We start from the raw sequence: 15,438 nt of genomic DNA, 5'->3' as shown, positions 1-15,438 counted from the left end.
CGTGACGTTTCGATCGCAACACAGGCAATCGTCATCAGGTGGGACAACCACAGCAATTAAAAAACTGCTGAAGTAGGCGAGAGATCTGCCGTGGCACGAGGTTATATAGTAGGCCTCGGCAGTAGGGGGGGAGAGAGGAGGTGGGGGGGGGGGGAGAGGGGGCGGGGCAGAAGGTGGACCCCGCGGCAGCGCACGGGTCACTGGAGTAAACTTCAACTTTCTGCCCCGCCCCCTCTCTCCCACCTCCCCCTCCTCTCTCCCCCCCTACTGCCGAGGCCTACTATATAACCTCGTGCCACGGCAGATCTCTCGCCTACTTCAGCAGTTTTCTCTTTGCTGCGGTTGTCCCACCTGATGACGATTGCTTGTGTTGCGATCGAAACGTCACGTGATCGATTATTTTTCTACCCACGCGACTTTACCGAAAGAACCAAAGGGTAATAATAACTTGAATCGTATTTTTGTAAATGAATAATATATTTAATTAAATATTTTTGACATGCCAATTTCCCTTAAAAATCTTCTAAAGTTGCCGTCAGTAGGACGGTGCTTCAATGCTGTGTACATGCAATGGGAGAGAGTCCCAGGCGAGTAGAACAGTGACGGAGAGACGCCACTCGGGAAACCCGTGCTACGTGACCATTGTGTTGCTATATATATACACACAAAATTAAAGTGATATGTACAGAATGCATTATGTTTTAATCACGTTCTCACGTCTTGTGTATACTGTGTGTAGAATGTGCTTTTCTTTCAATACCGTACCTTGGACAGACTGCTTACAATGATATGATTATACCCCACAAAACACGAAACCCAGCTTGTCAGTTGTGGTTTAACATTGCATGTATAAGTTCAGTGAGCAAAAAGCATAAGTATTGATTTCTGGAAAACAGCCACTGCATGTCTGAAAGGCAGGAAGTGTGCTTTGGCTTTATCAAATAGGTTTTAAAGAAAATAAATGTATTGCTTTAACGGCATAATGATATAACGGGTGTCTCAGATGATGATATTAAATATGGTTTATTTTTCTGTCTGATGCTATTTTAATTGGTTCATAAGGGTTGGCCTTGTTCTGCAGTCCATCCATCTGCCTCTGCAGATGATCCAAGCTACATATCACATGCTGTCAAATTAACAAATTCATCACGATTGATTCAGAACATACAGTGCGGTTCTCTTTAGCGCCCAATCCTTTTTGAAATCGGCTTATTGTTATGTTCATAGACTGCCACATGAAAGAAAAAAAGGAAATAAGAGTTGACGGTTCTAACTTGAGCGTTTGAAACAAGCAGCGTTTATTTAGTAGGGAACTTACAATTTTTTGACTTTAGGACACTCATGCCTTAAACATTTCCTTGGCACCTTTTGGCGATTTGTGACGGGCTGTCATAGTCAGGAAAGTGTTGCTTCAACAAGCCTTGCGGGTTGCCTCACTCTCCGCACCCTGAGTTTTGGCATCGCTCGGGGGTTGAGTTTTTTTTTTGCGACGACTCGCCAATACGCGCTCGGCGAAAATCATCCATTAGCAAGGTGCTGGAAGCAGTCAATGTCGCTTCAGATATTTGTCAAACATCGGCAGCTTATCCCGGCAGCCGCTGCTGGTGTGCCGTAGCTGAGCGTCACAAGCTGCTAATGGAACCTCAAAGGAGTGCGGGGGCTCCCTCCTGGTAGGATATCACAAGTCACCTTCTTGCTTTATTAAACGCAATTCGCCACCCGCGTGGCAGCATCTGTCGACCAATTGTTATATCCATCCTGTTGCACCAATCCGGCATGGCATAGTGCAAGCGCGTTCATTGCCTGCCATCTGCCGAAGTGTCACGGATTGCTGCCGTGGCCGTGATCGTAATGAGTGTACACCGACGGCAACTCGAGTTCACCTCGACAATGCAAAACAAGTAAAGTTTTACCCGTGCGCTTTTTTGCGTAAAAAAAAGCACATGTAATGGATTTGAAACGAATACTTTTCTTTTTTTACCGTACTTGTAATGACCCTGATGTTTGAGTAAGTTGTGACGGCTCACTCAAGCCACAATTGAAAGTTTGTGAGTTGAGATGATGATCGGGGGCTGACCCAACCCATCATTTATCTGTTAATAGCGGTTATAGAGAAATAATGGCCCTATCATAAGTTGGGGCGCCATTGTTGCGAGATGTTAACTACCTTGCCTGGTATACAGAAAACAAGTGGTTCGATCCTGACGCCTGCACATTTGAGGTTTGCATGTTCTCTCTGTGGCTGCCTGGATTTTTCTCCGGGTCCTCTGTTTTTTTTTTCCCTCCACATTGAGAAACATGCATTAAGGCCGCTTCTGAAAAAAGGAGCTATATAGCTCAGTGGGCACTACCTAATAAAATAAATAAACAAACAAGTAAAATGTTTACCACTATTTCGGACACCTTAACATTAATGAGCCTGGCTCCATGCTTATTTGGGCCTGATTTGTGCAGTCACGTCACTTTATAAGCACGGGGAAATCAACCCCAATGCACATTTTGCTATTCAATATATGAACTGCATTTTAAGGTAAAGGCGCAGCCCAGCAATGTCTCGCTCACGCCACTGTTGGCAAAAGGGCCTCCGCTCGAGGGAGCTCTGGAGAGCCCCTAAAGACTGAATTTTCACCTCCTTTTTTACGCCGGTCAAACATCTCGGAAGAGATGGGAGTACCCACACTTTACCCCAACACACATGGCCTGTCGATTGAGTGTGGGCACGGAGATTTTAGAATCGTGCCCATTAATTCAACTGCTTTAACGTAACATTTTTTTTATTCAGTGCCCCTCATAGCCAAGCTATAAAATGTCACGTGATAAAAGTAAAGCTGAATCCTGCACTTCAGGCACTCTGTCTTTAAACAATGAACAAATGAAATGGTTTGCTCGTTGATGACCCTTGGATATGATAGTTTTGATCATTTTTTTTTAGAGCGAATAGTTTCTGGAATAAAGTAAATTGTTTAAAAGCAAAGCCACTGTCAACAGTTTGAAGGCAGCGCACTGGATCCCACGGCACACGCCGCCGTCTTTGACGATAGGGAATCCAAACTACCTAGAACTCAAAGCCGCTATCAAACACACACACACACGCGCACTGTGAGTCCTTGTGCACTGCAGAAAGGAGGCCAAAGGGAGCGGAGTTGTTCACTCGAGTTGACAGGTTGCTGCAACAAAGCAAAGCTGCGTAAACGAGAAGCCGAATCTTGGCGGTGCGCAGGCAACTCAGGAATAATTGCGACATTGATACAACATCTGCGGCAATATACCACCGATTAATTTGTCTTTTGGGGATAACGTGTTATACGGATGTAACTGCTAACTTCGGGATGCGTGGCACCTTAATGCAAATGTGATTGTGTCCACTGCGCCTTGATGTCACTGGGTGATTAATCACCACGAGTCATGCCCCCCCCCTCCCGCCAAAGAAGGGCATCGCTGGTAAACAAGCCGTGCGCACGGTTTAATCACGCCGGGTCTCTTTAATACACAGTTGTACATTTCACTAGGAATAATCTTTAATGTCTCTTGGAATAAAATACAGCGTATCCAAAGCCGACAGTAAATGCTTGAACACAAATACCGTCGGTGAACACACAAAAACAAGACTGTATCCTATTAACGCGCAAGAAAAATCATGCATATGCATGGGTTATGTGACACTTTCCAACATGCGTTTGTCCTTGAAATGTTGTTTATGTTAATTAATATATACTGCGTGCGATAAAATACGGGTGAGAGGCATGTACGTTAATGAAAGAAACGCAACAAATTTTTTGAAAGCTCACAAAAAAAACTGAGATAAATGCTTTGAAATACATTGAGAGACGGGAAAATTGCAGGTTCATGACATCGCTCAAACTGATCAGTACGTCTGCTTTGGCAGGACACGCAACTAGAAAAAAGGACGATGGACAATAGTCAAGAATAACGATGGAGTGCCAGCCACGGAATGGAATGCGTTCAAGAGGTACACCCACAAAGGAGATGGAGCAATCAAATTCGCTGAGAGATGGTGACTGCGTGGGGAGGCATTCAACCAGCAGTGGATTAATCATGGCTGTTGATGCCGAATAACGTTGGTGTTCGAGCCAGATAATGAGATGAACTCGCAGGACAGACGATGATGCAAGATGACATCACCAACTTTTGGTTAACCTAATAAAGTATTAAAGCTTTCGTGACTGCATAAAATTACTCATTGTTGAAAAAAACAATGAGTAGTTTTGGTTAACCTGTTGAAACATTTGCTATTTGTCTCTAGGGTAAGCCCCAATTAACAAGACAGCTATCTCATAAAATGGAACTAATATTGGCTCATCTTTACTCCCGTTTACTGACGTACAAACATATGGACGGAACTAATCCTCTAAATTTTCAACCAGCGTTGGAAAGCATTAGCAAGGGAAGAAAATTTCTGCATTCGCATAGAATTTGTCACATTTTTCAACATGGATTTATCCTCCAAAGTATGATATCAGTGATAATAATGATAGCGCTCGGACCAGGCATGCATAGGCCACGCTGAAACTCCGGGATTCGGACAGCGGCTCAGCCTTGGAGGGTATGGATAATCCTTTGATCAATTTGTTTGGTTTCATACTGGATATGTCCCTAAAACCAACACAACGTCATACTCAAGTTTCGTGCGTATTTAATAATTTTTAAGCGAGATATCAGACAGACGGCCAAAGTGAATGCATTAAAACGTTTAACCTTAGTTGCAAAGCATTGAAAATATGGGCAGATTAAAGACAATTTAAATAATTTGTGTTAGTCTCTTACACACACAACTGTGTTTTAAAAAAGCTATCAAGGCATACATTGCTAGGAAGGGCTGATTTGAAACGTGCATGTAACCTTTAATATGCTTCACAATAAATGTTATATTGTCCTAGATACATTGCAAATTTATACAACCCACTCAGAAGCATGATTGAAACTAAAAATGCCATTTTAAGACCTAAATGGATGACAATATAAAAATATTATGCAAAGTGCAGGTCTGATTTAGATCATGAGTTTAAATAGTTAATGTCTAAACTCCTGAATGTGTTATTATATGTGAACAAAAAAAACAAGCCTTTCCTACTATCTGTGTACATACTGAATTATGCATTCTGTAATGAACTCCTTTAAAACCTATATCAAATGCATAAGCATATACAGTACATCCAGACTATTCTCCTGAAAATGTTTGGCTAAACCAAAGCACACATCCTAAACCAACTCTTTAGGAAAATTCTGACCCCACACTGATTCCATTATATTGTCAATGATGTTTCAGTAGCAGTCTTTTCAAGATGGTGTGCAGAGGAGCTATGACTTGACATGTAATGAGGGAGCTGAGGTTAATAACATTGGAAGAAATGTCATCATGGTGCATTACAGATGTTTATGATCCAAAAAAATGCTGTCCATTTTTTCGTCACCCGTAGCCTACCTGTAAAGGCCTAAAAAATATATAGTAATGTTAAATGATAAAGTGTAATAACAATGTTCGTTGTTATTTCTTTATTTAGATTGTATAACTGTCATATAATTTAATCCCTCAGAAGAGTTCTGGGAGGAGATAAAATCTCATCAAAACCTCTCTTTGCATCACGATATTCTTCTGTAGCAAAGGCAGGGTCAGGTCATAATTTCTGTTTTCAATTTTTTTATCCTCGCACCTTGGAAAATTGAAAATCTGCAGCCACAATTGATGTGCATACAGGTCGAACCAATATGGTATTTTATGCATCGTTCTCATCTCCGAAACGCCACAGTAACTAAAGCATGGGAGAGTGGCATGTAGGAATGCATAATTTTAAGGTCTATATTCACCGACTGGACAAGTCAGAGTCACTGCAAGACTATAATGACATAAGGGCATGAAGTCAGTGTAACATGGCCAAGTTGTTCCTCCATTTAAATGGAAACACCAGAATGTAAATGCATATTGGTGACATTACCAAAAACCCATCTTACAAAGTGAAGAGGCTTCCTGCAGGGTTATTACACGTTGTACATATTCTACAGTTGCAGAATCAAACTATGGTGGAGTATGTTACATTTTGCGATGCTTCAACAGTAAAGCTTTGCATGTAATTGCCACCGTCAAAAAGAAGAAAGACACGGCTGGTACAATGTGATCTTGGAATACGGAGAGGAAGCTACCAGTGCTGTTTATACTTGGCTGTGTATCATTGCAATGAATCCAGTATCCGATCCACAGAACACATTATCTATAGAAGACTGTTCATGCAAAATATGTATCATTGGCATGATAAACACAACGTGTGTTAATCATTGTAATCCCATGACCCTATGTTGGGGAGGCTGCCCCCCGCCTCCCCGTTCTCCTGTGACCCACCGTTCTCCGACTCTCCCCCCCTCGCTGCTGCCCCTCGTGGCATGATTTAAATGGCTGTAATAACCACCTTGCGAATACACCGCTGTGCCCCTCTCGTACACGCCAACCACCAGCTGCGCAGTGGCGAGAGTACCCACGTGGGTAGAACACACGTGACACCACAACGCGCGGGCTCACAAGTTAACGTGCGCGGCGAGCGCGCACGCGCGGGCAAAATATACGCTCGTGCGAAAACACCGCACACCACAACGCGCGGGCTCACCACACCACGCATCCCTCTTCGTATCCGCAGAGACAACACGACAAGGTTTAATGTCTACTGGAGATTTATTCTCTGTTTAATGAACTTTAATCTACTCGTGTCAGTGTGGGTCAGCAGGGCAGGTCTAACCTATCTCCCGGCGGTCTAGGACCCAATTTGCCTGGTCTCTCCCTACTCACTCTCCTTAACGGATATTCCCTCCTGGCCTTACCTCTCTCCTCCGTACTTACGATCCGCTCTCGAGGTGTAGGTAGTCGCGGAGAGGCGAGGCTGCACGTGGCTTTGGCTGGGAACTGGACCTGGACCTGGCTGCTCTGCGACCCGTCTCACGGACGTTCGAGTAGCAGGGGACGATGACTCCTTGGTCCCTCACTCCAGAAGACCCCGAACACAAAGAGACCTTGCTTCTGATTTTCGTCCCTTTTTATCCCCCTACTTCAAAGCTAACGCGCCGCGAACCCGCTGGCCCATCGTCCAATCCGGAGCCTCAAATTTCCCCCCCTTGGCCAATCGGATCATCCCCCCCTCTCCGACGCCCGCCCCTCATTGTTTGCCCACGTAGTACACATGCAACAGCAGGAGGGCCCCCCCCCCCCCGCCCTCCCACCGCTCGCTACTCCGCTCCACCACCTACCTGCCTGCCGACCCGTACGTGTTTTTGTTGATTCCTATCGGCGGTGGCTCGGCAGCCCCGTCGTGACCATGAAATTACAACCCGAGTCACGGCGCCTCGGTGCACGTCAGCCTCGGGGGAGGCCGCCCAGTTCCCTGGTCGCAGGAAACCGTGAAGCTTGGTCCTATGAGGGGGTCCCTGGGTGAAAACCTGTCGGGCAGGTGACCTCCCCTCGGGGCTCTATGTGGGGGTGTGTGTGTGTGCGTGTGTGTCCGGCAAAACAACCCCTTACCTCCTCACGGTGCCGGATGGGCAACTCTGTCGTGGACAGTGCTGTGGGGGGAGGTCCGATTTTGATTGGCTCCTCCCCTCATAGCATATGTGTCCACTACAGGAGCTAAACGGGGGCTCTGGATGGGTGCGAGGGGCTGGTAACCCCTCCACCTTCAATTAATTACCACTAAACCACGAGTTAAACTGAAATATGTAACTAATAAGCTTGTGCCGGAGGCCCCGGGGGGGCCAGGCGTGTATGACGTCTTCTGGCCAAACCCCAATTGCCGGAGCCAGGAGATTGAATATCTACCCTCGGGGCTCCTCCAGAAACAACGAAAAGTCACTACAGGTAGCCACGTGGAATGTTCGAACGCTCACTGCGGAGGAGAGGCTGCCACTCCTCTGTCGGGAGCTGGACCGGTACTGCCTGGATCTGTGTGGCATTCAGGAGCTCCGGTGGACCAGCTCTGGCTCCTGCCACCATGAGGGGTGGACAGTCCTCTACTCGGGGCAGCAGACTGCCAAACAACAGGGTGTGGCTCTTCTTTTGAACAAAATAATGAAGTGGGCGTGGGAGCGTGGCGGTGAGGTGTGGGAAGCTGTAAGTCCCAGGCTACTTTGGGCTCGCCTTCCCATCAACCAGAGGCGAGGAATGGTGGTCGTGGTTACTTATGCCCCCACCGAAGATGAACATCCGTGGAGGGATGTAGGCAAAGCCGATGAGTCAGATGCCTTCTATGACCTCCTGTCACAGGTGCTGGCTAAAGTGGCCCCTCGGAATAGAGTCATCATGTTGGGTGACTTCAATGCCCGAGTTGGTCATGATACTGGCACCTGGTCTGGAGTGATTGGAGGGCATGGGCCAGATCACCTCAATAACAACGGTAGGAGGCTGCTAGATTTTTGTGCAGCCCATGGGCTTGTAATTACCAACATGCTGTTCCGGCATCGGCGCATCCACACAACATCATGGATGCATGCCGGGTCCAAGCAAGAACATCTGCTGGACTACATAGTGACGGACCAGCGGATGCGAGCCCATATCCTTGACACCAGGACCTACCGTGGAGCTGATCTGCCCTCTGACCATCGACTAGTCATCTGTAAGATGCGCCTGCCATTCTTCCACTCCGGTGGTGGGTGTACACCCAGGACCCCATTCCAACCTAAAGTGGCCTGGTCTTAGATATCTGATGAAAGTTGCAAGCGAGAATTTCATCATCGCTTGCGGCTGGGATTGGCATCGTCCCCGACTCCTCCTGATGTCGAGGGTAAATGGGCGAGGTTTAGGACTGTGACTCATGCAGCTGCAATGGCTGCTTTGGGTACGCGGTCCAGACCTCCCCAGATACCCTGGCTGACAGAGGAGGTGTTCAGGATGGTTGAGAAAAAGCGACAGGCCCACTGTCATCGGCTACAGAATCCCACGTCAGAGAATGAGGAGGCTTACCGCAGCCTTCGCTCGGAGGTTCGGAGAGCCGTGAGGCGCTGCAAGGATGGGTGGTGGTCGCGGGTTGCTGAGGAGATGGAGTCTGCCTCAGTGGCCCGTGATCACAAATCTCTATTTAACTCCATCAAAAAAATAATCTGCAGCGCCACATCTATTACCATCATTAGGGGAAAAAACGGTGACCCAATCTCCGACCCCCAGGAACAGGTTTGCAGATTTGCTGAGCATTTCTGAGGTCCTGGGGGAGGGAAAATCCCTCAGCCAGGAAAACATCGTGGCACAAAGTGAGGATGACCCTGCTGAGGCTGCGGTGCCTCAAATATTGGAAGAAGTCACCCCCTGTGAGTGGCTGGCTGAGGTGCCATCTGTTGAGGAAGTACTGAAGGCGATCCGGAATCTGAGACCAGGAAAGGCAGTAGGCAGAGATGATCTCCCAAGCGAAATGCTGAGGGAGGGCGGCATTTGTGCACAGACTGCCCTATATGACATCATAACAACAGTCTGGACCACTGGACGGGTTCCGCAGGATTGGAAGGATGCCCTGGTGGTCCCCCTTTTTAAGAAGGGGGACCGCACAGACTGTAACAACTACAGGGGCATCTCACTCCTCAGTGTGCCGGGAAAGGTCCTGGCAAGGATTATTCAACATCGCCTTGCCAGGCACGCTGAGGAGAGGCTTGCGGAGCCCCAATGTGGTTTCAAGAAAGGGTGGTCCTGCACAGATGCCATATTTTCTGTCCGTCTGCTACAGCAGAGGTGTAGGGAATTCCAACAAGACCTACATCTCTGCTTTATTGACCTGGTCAAGGCCTATGATACCATCAGTAGGCCTGGGCTCTGGGTTGTTCTTCGTGCTTTTGGAGTACCTGACCCTCTGCTCACGATCATTAAAGACCTTCATGATGGTGAGTGGGCCCGGGTAAAACTACGTGGCTGGGAGTCAGAGCCATTCCCTGTTAACCTTGGGGTGCGACAGGGATGTCCTCTGGCTCCCACATTATTTAACATCTATTTTGACCACGTAGTTCGTGAAGCCTTTAATAGCTGTACCGGGGGAATCTCCATATGGTACAGATATAATGGGAGGCTGATCGACGCCCGGGTGCGGTCAAGGGATGGCTCCCTATTGCTCAACCACGTTATGTATGCTGATGATTTGGTAATAGCTGCACATTCGGAGGAGGAGTTGGAGACGCTGCTGCTGAGACTGGAGCGTGCCACTAAGAGGTGGGGCCTTTCCATCAGCCCCACCAAAACTAAGCACCTGCCTGGGTATTTTGTACCATCGGACACTCCACCCCCACAACTCCCAATCGGTGATGGGGCAGTTGTGGAGAGAGTGGAGAGTTTCCCATACCTGGGCAGTGTGCTCATGACTGGCTCCAGTTTAACAGCAGAGGTCTCACTCCGAATCAGTCGAGCGGCAATATCTTTTCATCGGTTGCGTAACGCTGTGTGGAAGCTACCTGGTCTGTCGCTTCGCACTAAGCTTCAGGTCTTCTCGGCCACGGTCATTCCCTCCCTTCTCTACGCTTGCGAAACGTGGACCCCCCTAATGGAACATCTTCGCCGGTTAGAAACATTTAGGCTGGCCTGCCTACGATCCATCCTGGGTTTAACCAGACTGGATTGTGTGAGGAGCTCAAAAATCCTTGAAAGATCTGGGCAAGGTCCCATCGGTGAGCTCCTCCGGCGGGGAAGGCTGCGATGGCTGGGTCATGTAGCCCGCATGCCCAGCCACCGCATGCCGAAACAGCTTTTGTTCGGCCGGATTGAGGGGGCAAAGCGGGCGCGGCATGGGCTAAAGAAGAGATGGAGTGATGTGGTACGGGAGGACGTGGAGCTGAGTGGACTTGCCGATGACTGGTACCAGCGGTGTCAAGATCGGCCTCTGTGGAGGAGGCTCGTGAAGGATGCTACTGGGCAGTTGGAGGTAGTCGCCCTCCAACAACAACGGAGGGCGGAGGAGCGACGCTCAGAACAACGAGCGGAGCGCCGGGTGGCTAAAGCACAGCAGGTTGGCACAGTAGGGGGCACAGGTGGTGCATCAGCCAGTCGTCTCAGTCAGTCGACCCGTGGCACCTGGGTCTGCCCCGTGACCTCCTGCCAGCGGGCGTTCGACACTTCACGTGGCCTCACGGTGCACATAGCCTGGCACAAGCGTCGTTGTGACGTCACCGCCACTTAGTGGCGAATGGCGGTTGTTGTTGTTGTTGTGTGGGAGGTGGTGGGGGAAGCGCTGTGACGGAGGCCGGGTGGCTTCTCTGCTGCAGCACCCCCGCCGCAGGCACGGCTCCCACGGAGCGGCTTCGCTGTCGTGGCACCACAGCTACACACTTTAAAATCACACTGTATTGTGTAGCAGCACTGAAATAGAGCATTTTGTGTGGATATACAAATAAGTAGTAAAAAATATTTCGAGAGGTTTAATAAACACCTTCAGCTGGTCTCCTTAGCCCAAGGGCTCCTTAATACAACTTTAAGCGACTGATTTCATAAGCATTTATACATGTTGCAAATCAAAAAGGAACAAGAAATCTCTTAAAGAAGATTTAACCTAATCTACTGGGCATCAATGTGTTGATTAATATCTACTTTTATGCTTTTGCATCCAAGGGCTTATTAAAGAATTGTAATTTAATTGATATTCACAAATTATGGAAATTATATGCGACTGTTAAATGAGACTTATATAAGAAACAACCTCGTACAACAGACAAAAATAGAAACAAACATACATATGAGGTGATAAATATGGAACCAAAATTTTACTATTGAATAAAATTACAATACCAAAACAGGGCAATTCATTTCATTTTTGGGGTGGTAAAGTATTATACATCTACCCAATCAGTTGAGAAGCATTGATTCGGATATATTTTTTGTTAAAATACATGTGACGCATATGCAGAGTGTGCACATGACGAACACACCTGGATTCGCAATAAAAAAAACAGAGCAAGCATTTCCACTTGCACCAATTGAACAGATGTAGCGTGCGTAAATGTATTGCACAATTTACATAAGAATAGGTGATGCTGGCTGATGTGACAAGATGGGCTGTACATGAATCCTGTGGCCTTTAGGCCCTAACCCCTGCATCCATATGCCACCCTTAAAAAAAGGCTGAACATTAAATTAAAATGTTATTATTTAAAAGTAAATTGTAGCATGTGATAGAATGTACACTCACTTTCCCACATATTCATATTACTCATTTAGATAATTTAAGCCAAATGTATAATTCTCGGCAGGTGCCAAAAAAGAAAGTCTCGCTATGCCAACATATGACCTATTTTACATCTAGTGAAAATAATAAAAATTAAATGCCATCTGGTTGCAACCTATTTTACGCAATATTGTGGTCAGGCATATACAAACACATTTCTTCAGTTCATGGGTTGAAAGTTTCTCGTGATCATTGGGGAGTCAGAATTCGACACCTCATCAACATAAAATTAATTCAATTTAGAAATTGATTAATTATTATTTAACACTAACATATAACATACAAACTGAAAAAAGTGTGATTCGTACACGCGATTCAATGCATGTATCTTGAGCTTTAAAAAAATACATCTTTTTTATCAATGTATATTTCCACCAGTAATATTAACACTGCCAAGCGTCACCCATATCAGTTGGTTTATGTTAACATTACTTTATAGGAGTAATAATAAGAAGGGCGTTGGGCCGAGTGGTTCAAAAGTCACAGCACCATGCCAACACAGCTGAGATCATGGGATTTAATCTGGGCAGCCACTCATATTCAAGTGTAGCAACTTAATGATTCCAGCCTGATAAGTTCACAAAACAATGGTTACATTAAAAAAAATAGCTAAATTCCAGTAATGAAAATTAAATATATCTGTTTGACTGTCATGCTACAACAAATTAATAGCAGAGTGTGGTTGGAAAGTGGGGCCACTACTGTGTAAAGAACAAACAGGCCAAACGAATTCATTTTTGGAGAAATCCTGCAAAAAAAATCTCCTCTAGACCATTTTCGCTGGGAAACAGAGCGGCAATATTTTAAAGGATTTTCTGCATGACTTCTTCATCTCATCACATGATGACAACAATATAACTGGAATACATTGGGGGGGGAAAGACCAAAAACAGATGATGATGATAATGATGAAGGAGGAAAATAAATAAGAAAAATAATTATTAGAAAGGTGGATAACTGCATGGATAAACTTATATTGTACGCTATTATTCACGACAAGCCTATAATACTTCACCGAACTGCACCCTTTAATGGTCACTCTGAGCAGAGTAAGTAATGCAATGTTTAAATTATTGTGGGAAAGCTAACTAAACGCTTTTGCCATTACTTAAGGTTTTAAAACAGCTGCAGGCAAAACAACTCTAAACTATCTTTTGATAAATTTTGATTTAAAGCTTTCGTGACTGCAGGGATTCATATTCTTGGTTCTTTCAGTAAAGTCACGTAGCAGGGAAACAATATATTTGTATTATTTTATTGTTTCCCTTCTACGTGACTTTACCGAAAGAACAAAGATTATGTATCTTTTGACAGTTTAATCTTATCTGGAGTTGTATGCAAAATCGTGAGTTGATGGGAAAATGAGGTCTGACCATTTGGCAATCCTGTCTTAAAATAATATCCTGGTGATCACACCCAGTAATTCTCAATTTTAAATACTGCCCAAACAGATCCCACCTGCTTGCATAATGAAATGATCTCGCATGAAAGCCCGTTGCATTTGTTTTCTTAAAGAAAGATCAAATTTGACTTGACAAAAATGTACTGTAGTCTGCCAGTGAACCGTTATCTTTATAAATGGCAAAATAATACTGCATAGCATTCTGTAATAAGCGTTTCAATTATCCATACTGGTGGGAATTTTTCTTAAACCATGATAATCATAATTTCCAGCACTTGGAAGCTTCTCGTGTAACAGATGGGGAGCTCTGTCTTTATGGCTGGACATCTGCAGCTTATAGTGCCTGCCATTTGCATGCAAACGCCACGGTCCATTGCCATGCTGTTGCATCCTCAGGCATATCCATGGAAAGGCTCCAAAGTATATAGTTTAAAATTGGAGTTTGCTGCACCGCAACGAGCATTAATTCGCTATGCGAGAACGCGTGATTAAAAGCATTCCTCTGGGATTCCTGTGTCACTGCCGTCATTGCCTGATGGAATGCATCAACCCGCAGGAGCTCTTAGCCTTCTTAGAGCGTGTTTCACTGCACCCAACTCACCTCCACCCTACCATTTCCTTCTACTTCCAAAAACACCACACTCGTCTAAAAGTTGCCTTCATGTAAATAACAATTACAGTTTCAGAATTGCTCCTCGGTTACCCTGTGAGGACTGGTCTGAAAATAAATTAACCGTGTAAAGTTATATTAGTTTACTACCGACATATGTCCATCCTCACTTAACCGCGCCTGCTTGTAAATGCCACGCTTTTAAGGGGCGTTAGCACCGTTTGTCAACAACATTAACATTTCACTCTCACCATATATTTTGTTGAATTAAGTTGCTTCCCTTCATTTGTTTTCCATTACATCTTGTCTTAAAGGAATTCATATACTGCCTTACAAAGAATTAACAACGGTACATATGAATGCAATGGTGGAGATGATTAGGTGAATGAAATAGATGAGAGGAAGCAATGGGCAAATCTATAACCAAAAATGTGGTGTTGCGTGCAAGTTTTAAATAATGGTACCGTGAATATGGCAGTACAACAAAAACCACACTGCTACAAACATTTTGGTACTTGATGCTGCTCAGAAGGGGGGGTGTAGGTCTTGAAATCCATGAGAAAAATTGTATGGTTATAATAAAAATGGGCGCCTGGCCTCGGCGACCAGCCTTTAATATAACTGCAGAGGGTAAACATTTTTTTGAAATACATACCAACAGTGAGATTAGCCAAGTGGTAGCAAATACAAGGTGAGTGTACAGAGCGAAATGATCGATATACAGTATCAATTAGTGGATCTTGCAGTTGAAATGTGGCTAATTCATTACATACAAAAAAAATCACTTCAAAATAAGCGACGCGAAAATACATGAGTGAATAAAAGCACCCTGTTGTTTGTAAAGGTCAGTAAAAAAAAGCATCAATGCTAATTACAATATCTTCTGTTAGATACATTCACGGACTCAAAGTAAATAAATCGACAAAAGGGTTAACGTATTTGAGTGGGTTCGAGTATATGAATAAGTGTAGCATCTGCTAAATATATCTAAAAATAACATTGTATATTTGTAATCCTGCAAATCTCCCAGAGGTAAGCTTTGTGCTACATATAAAATCTGTAATCTATAAACGTAAACGTTTCCATTTAGATGCAAGATACTTGTTTCTGTACTGCTCCACAATTTGGACTGAAAACTATTGCTCAAGTGTTATGAGCTAAAGCAACAGATGTTTCCATTGTCTCTGCTATGCTAGTGTGAAGATCCAGAAACAGCTAGTATTCCATCTTTTTAGGTATTA

Source organism: Petromyzon marinus, chromosome 11 (genome assembly GCF_048934315.1).
Source record: "Petromyzon marinus isolate PM22_M1 ecotype Great Lakes invasive population chromosome 11, UKy_Petmar_22M1.pri1.0, whole genome shotgun sequence".
NCBI classification, from domain to species: domain Eukaryota; kingdom Metazoa; phylum Chordata; class Hyperoartia; order Petromyzontiformes; family Petromyzontidae; genus Petromyzon; species Petromyzon marinus.
This window is presented reverse-complemented; position numbering follows the sequence as displayed.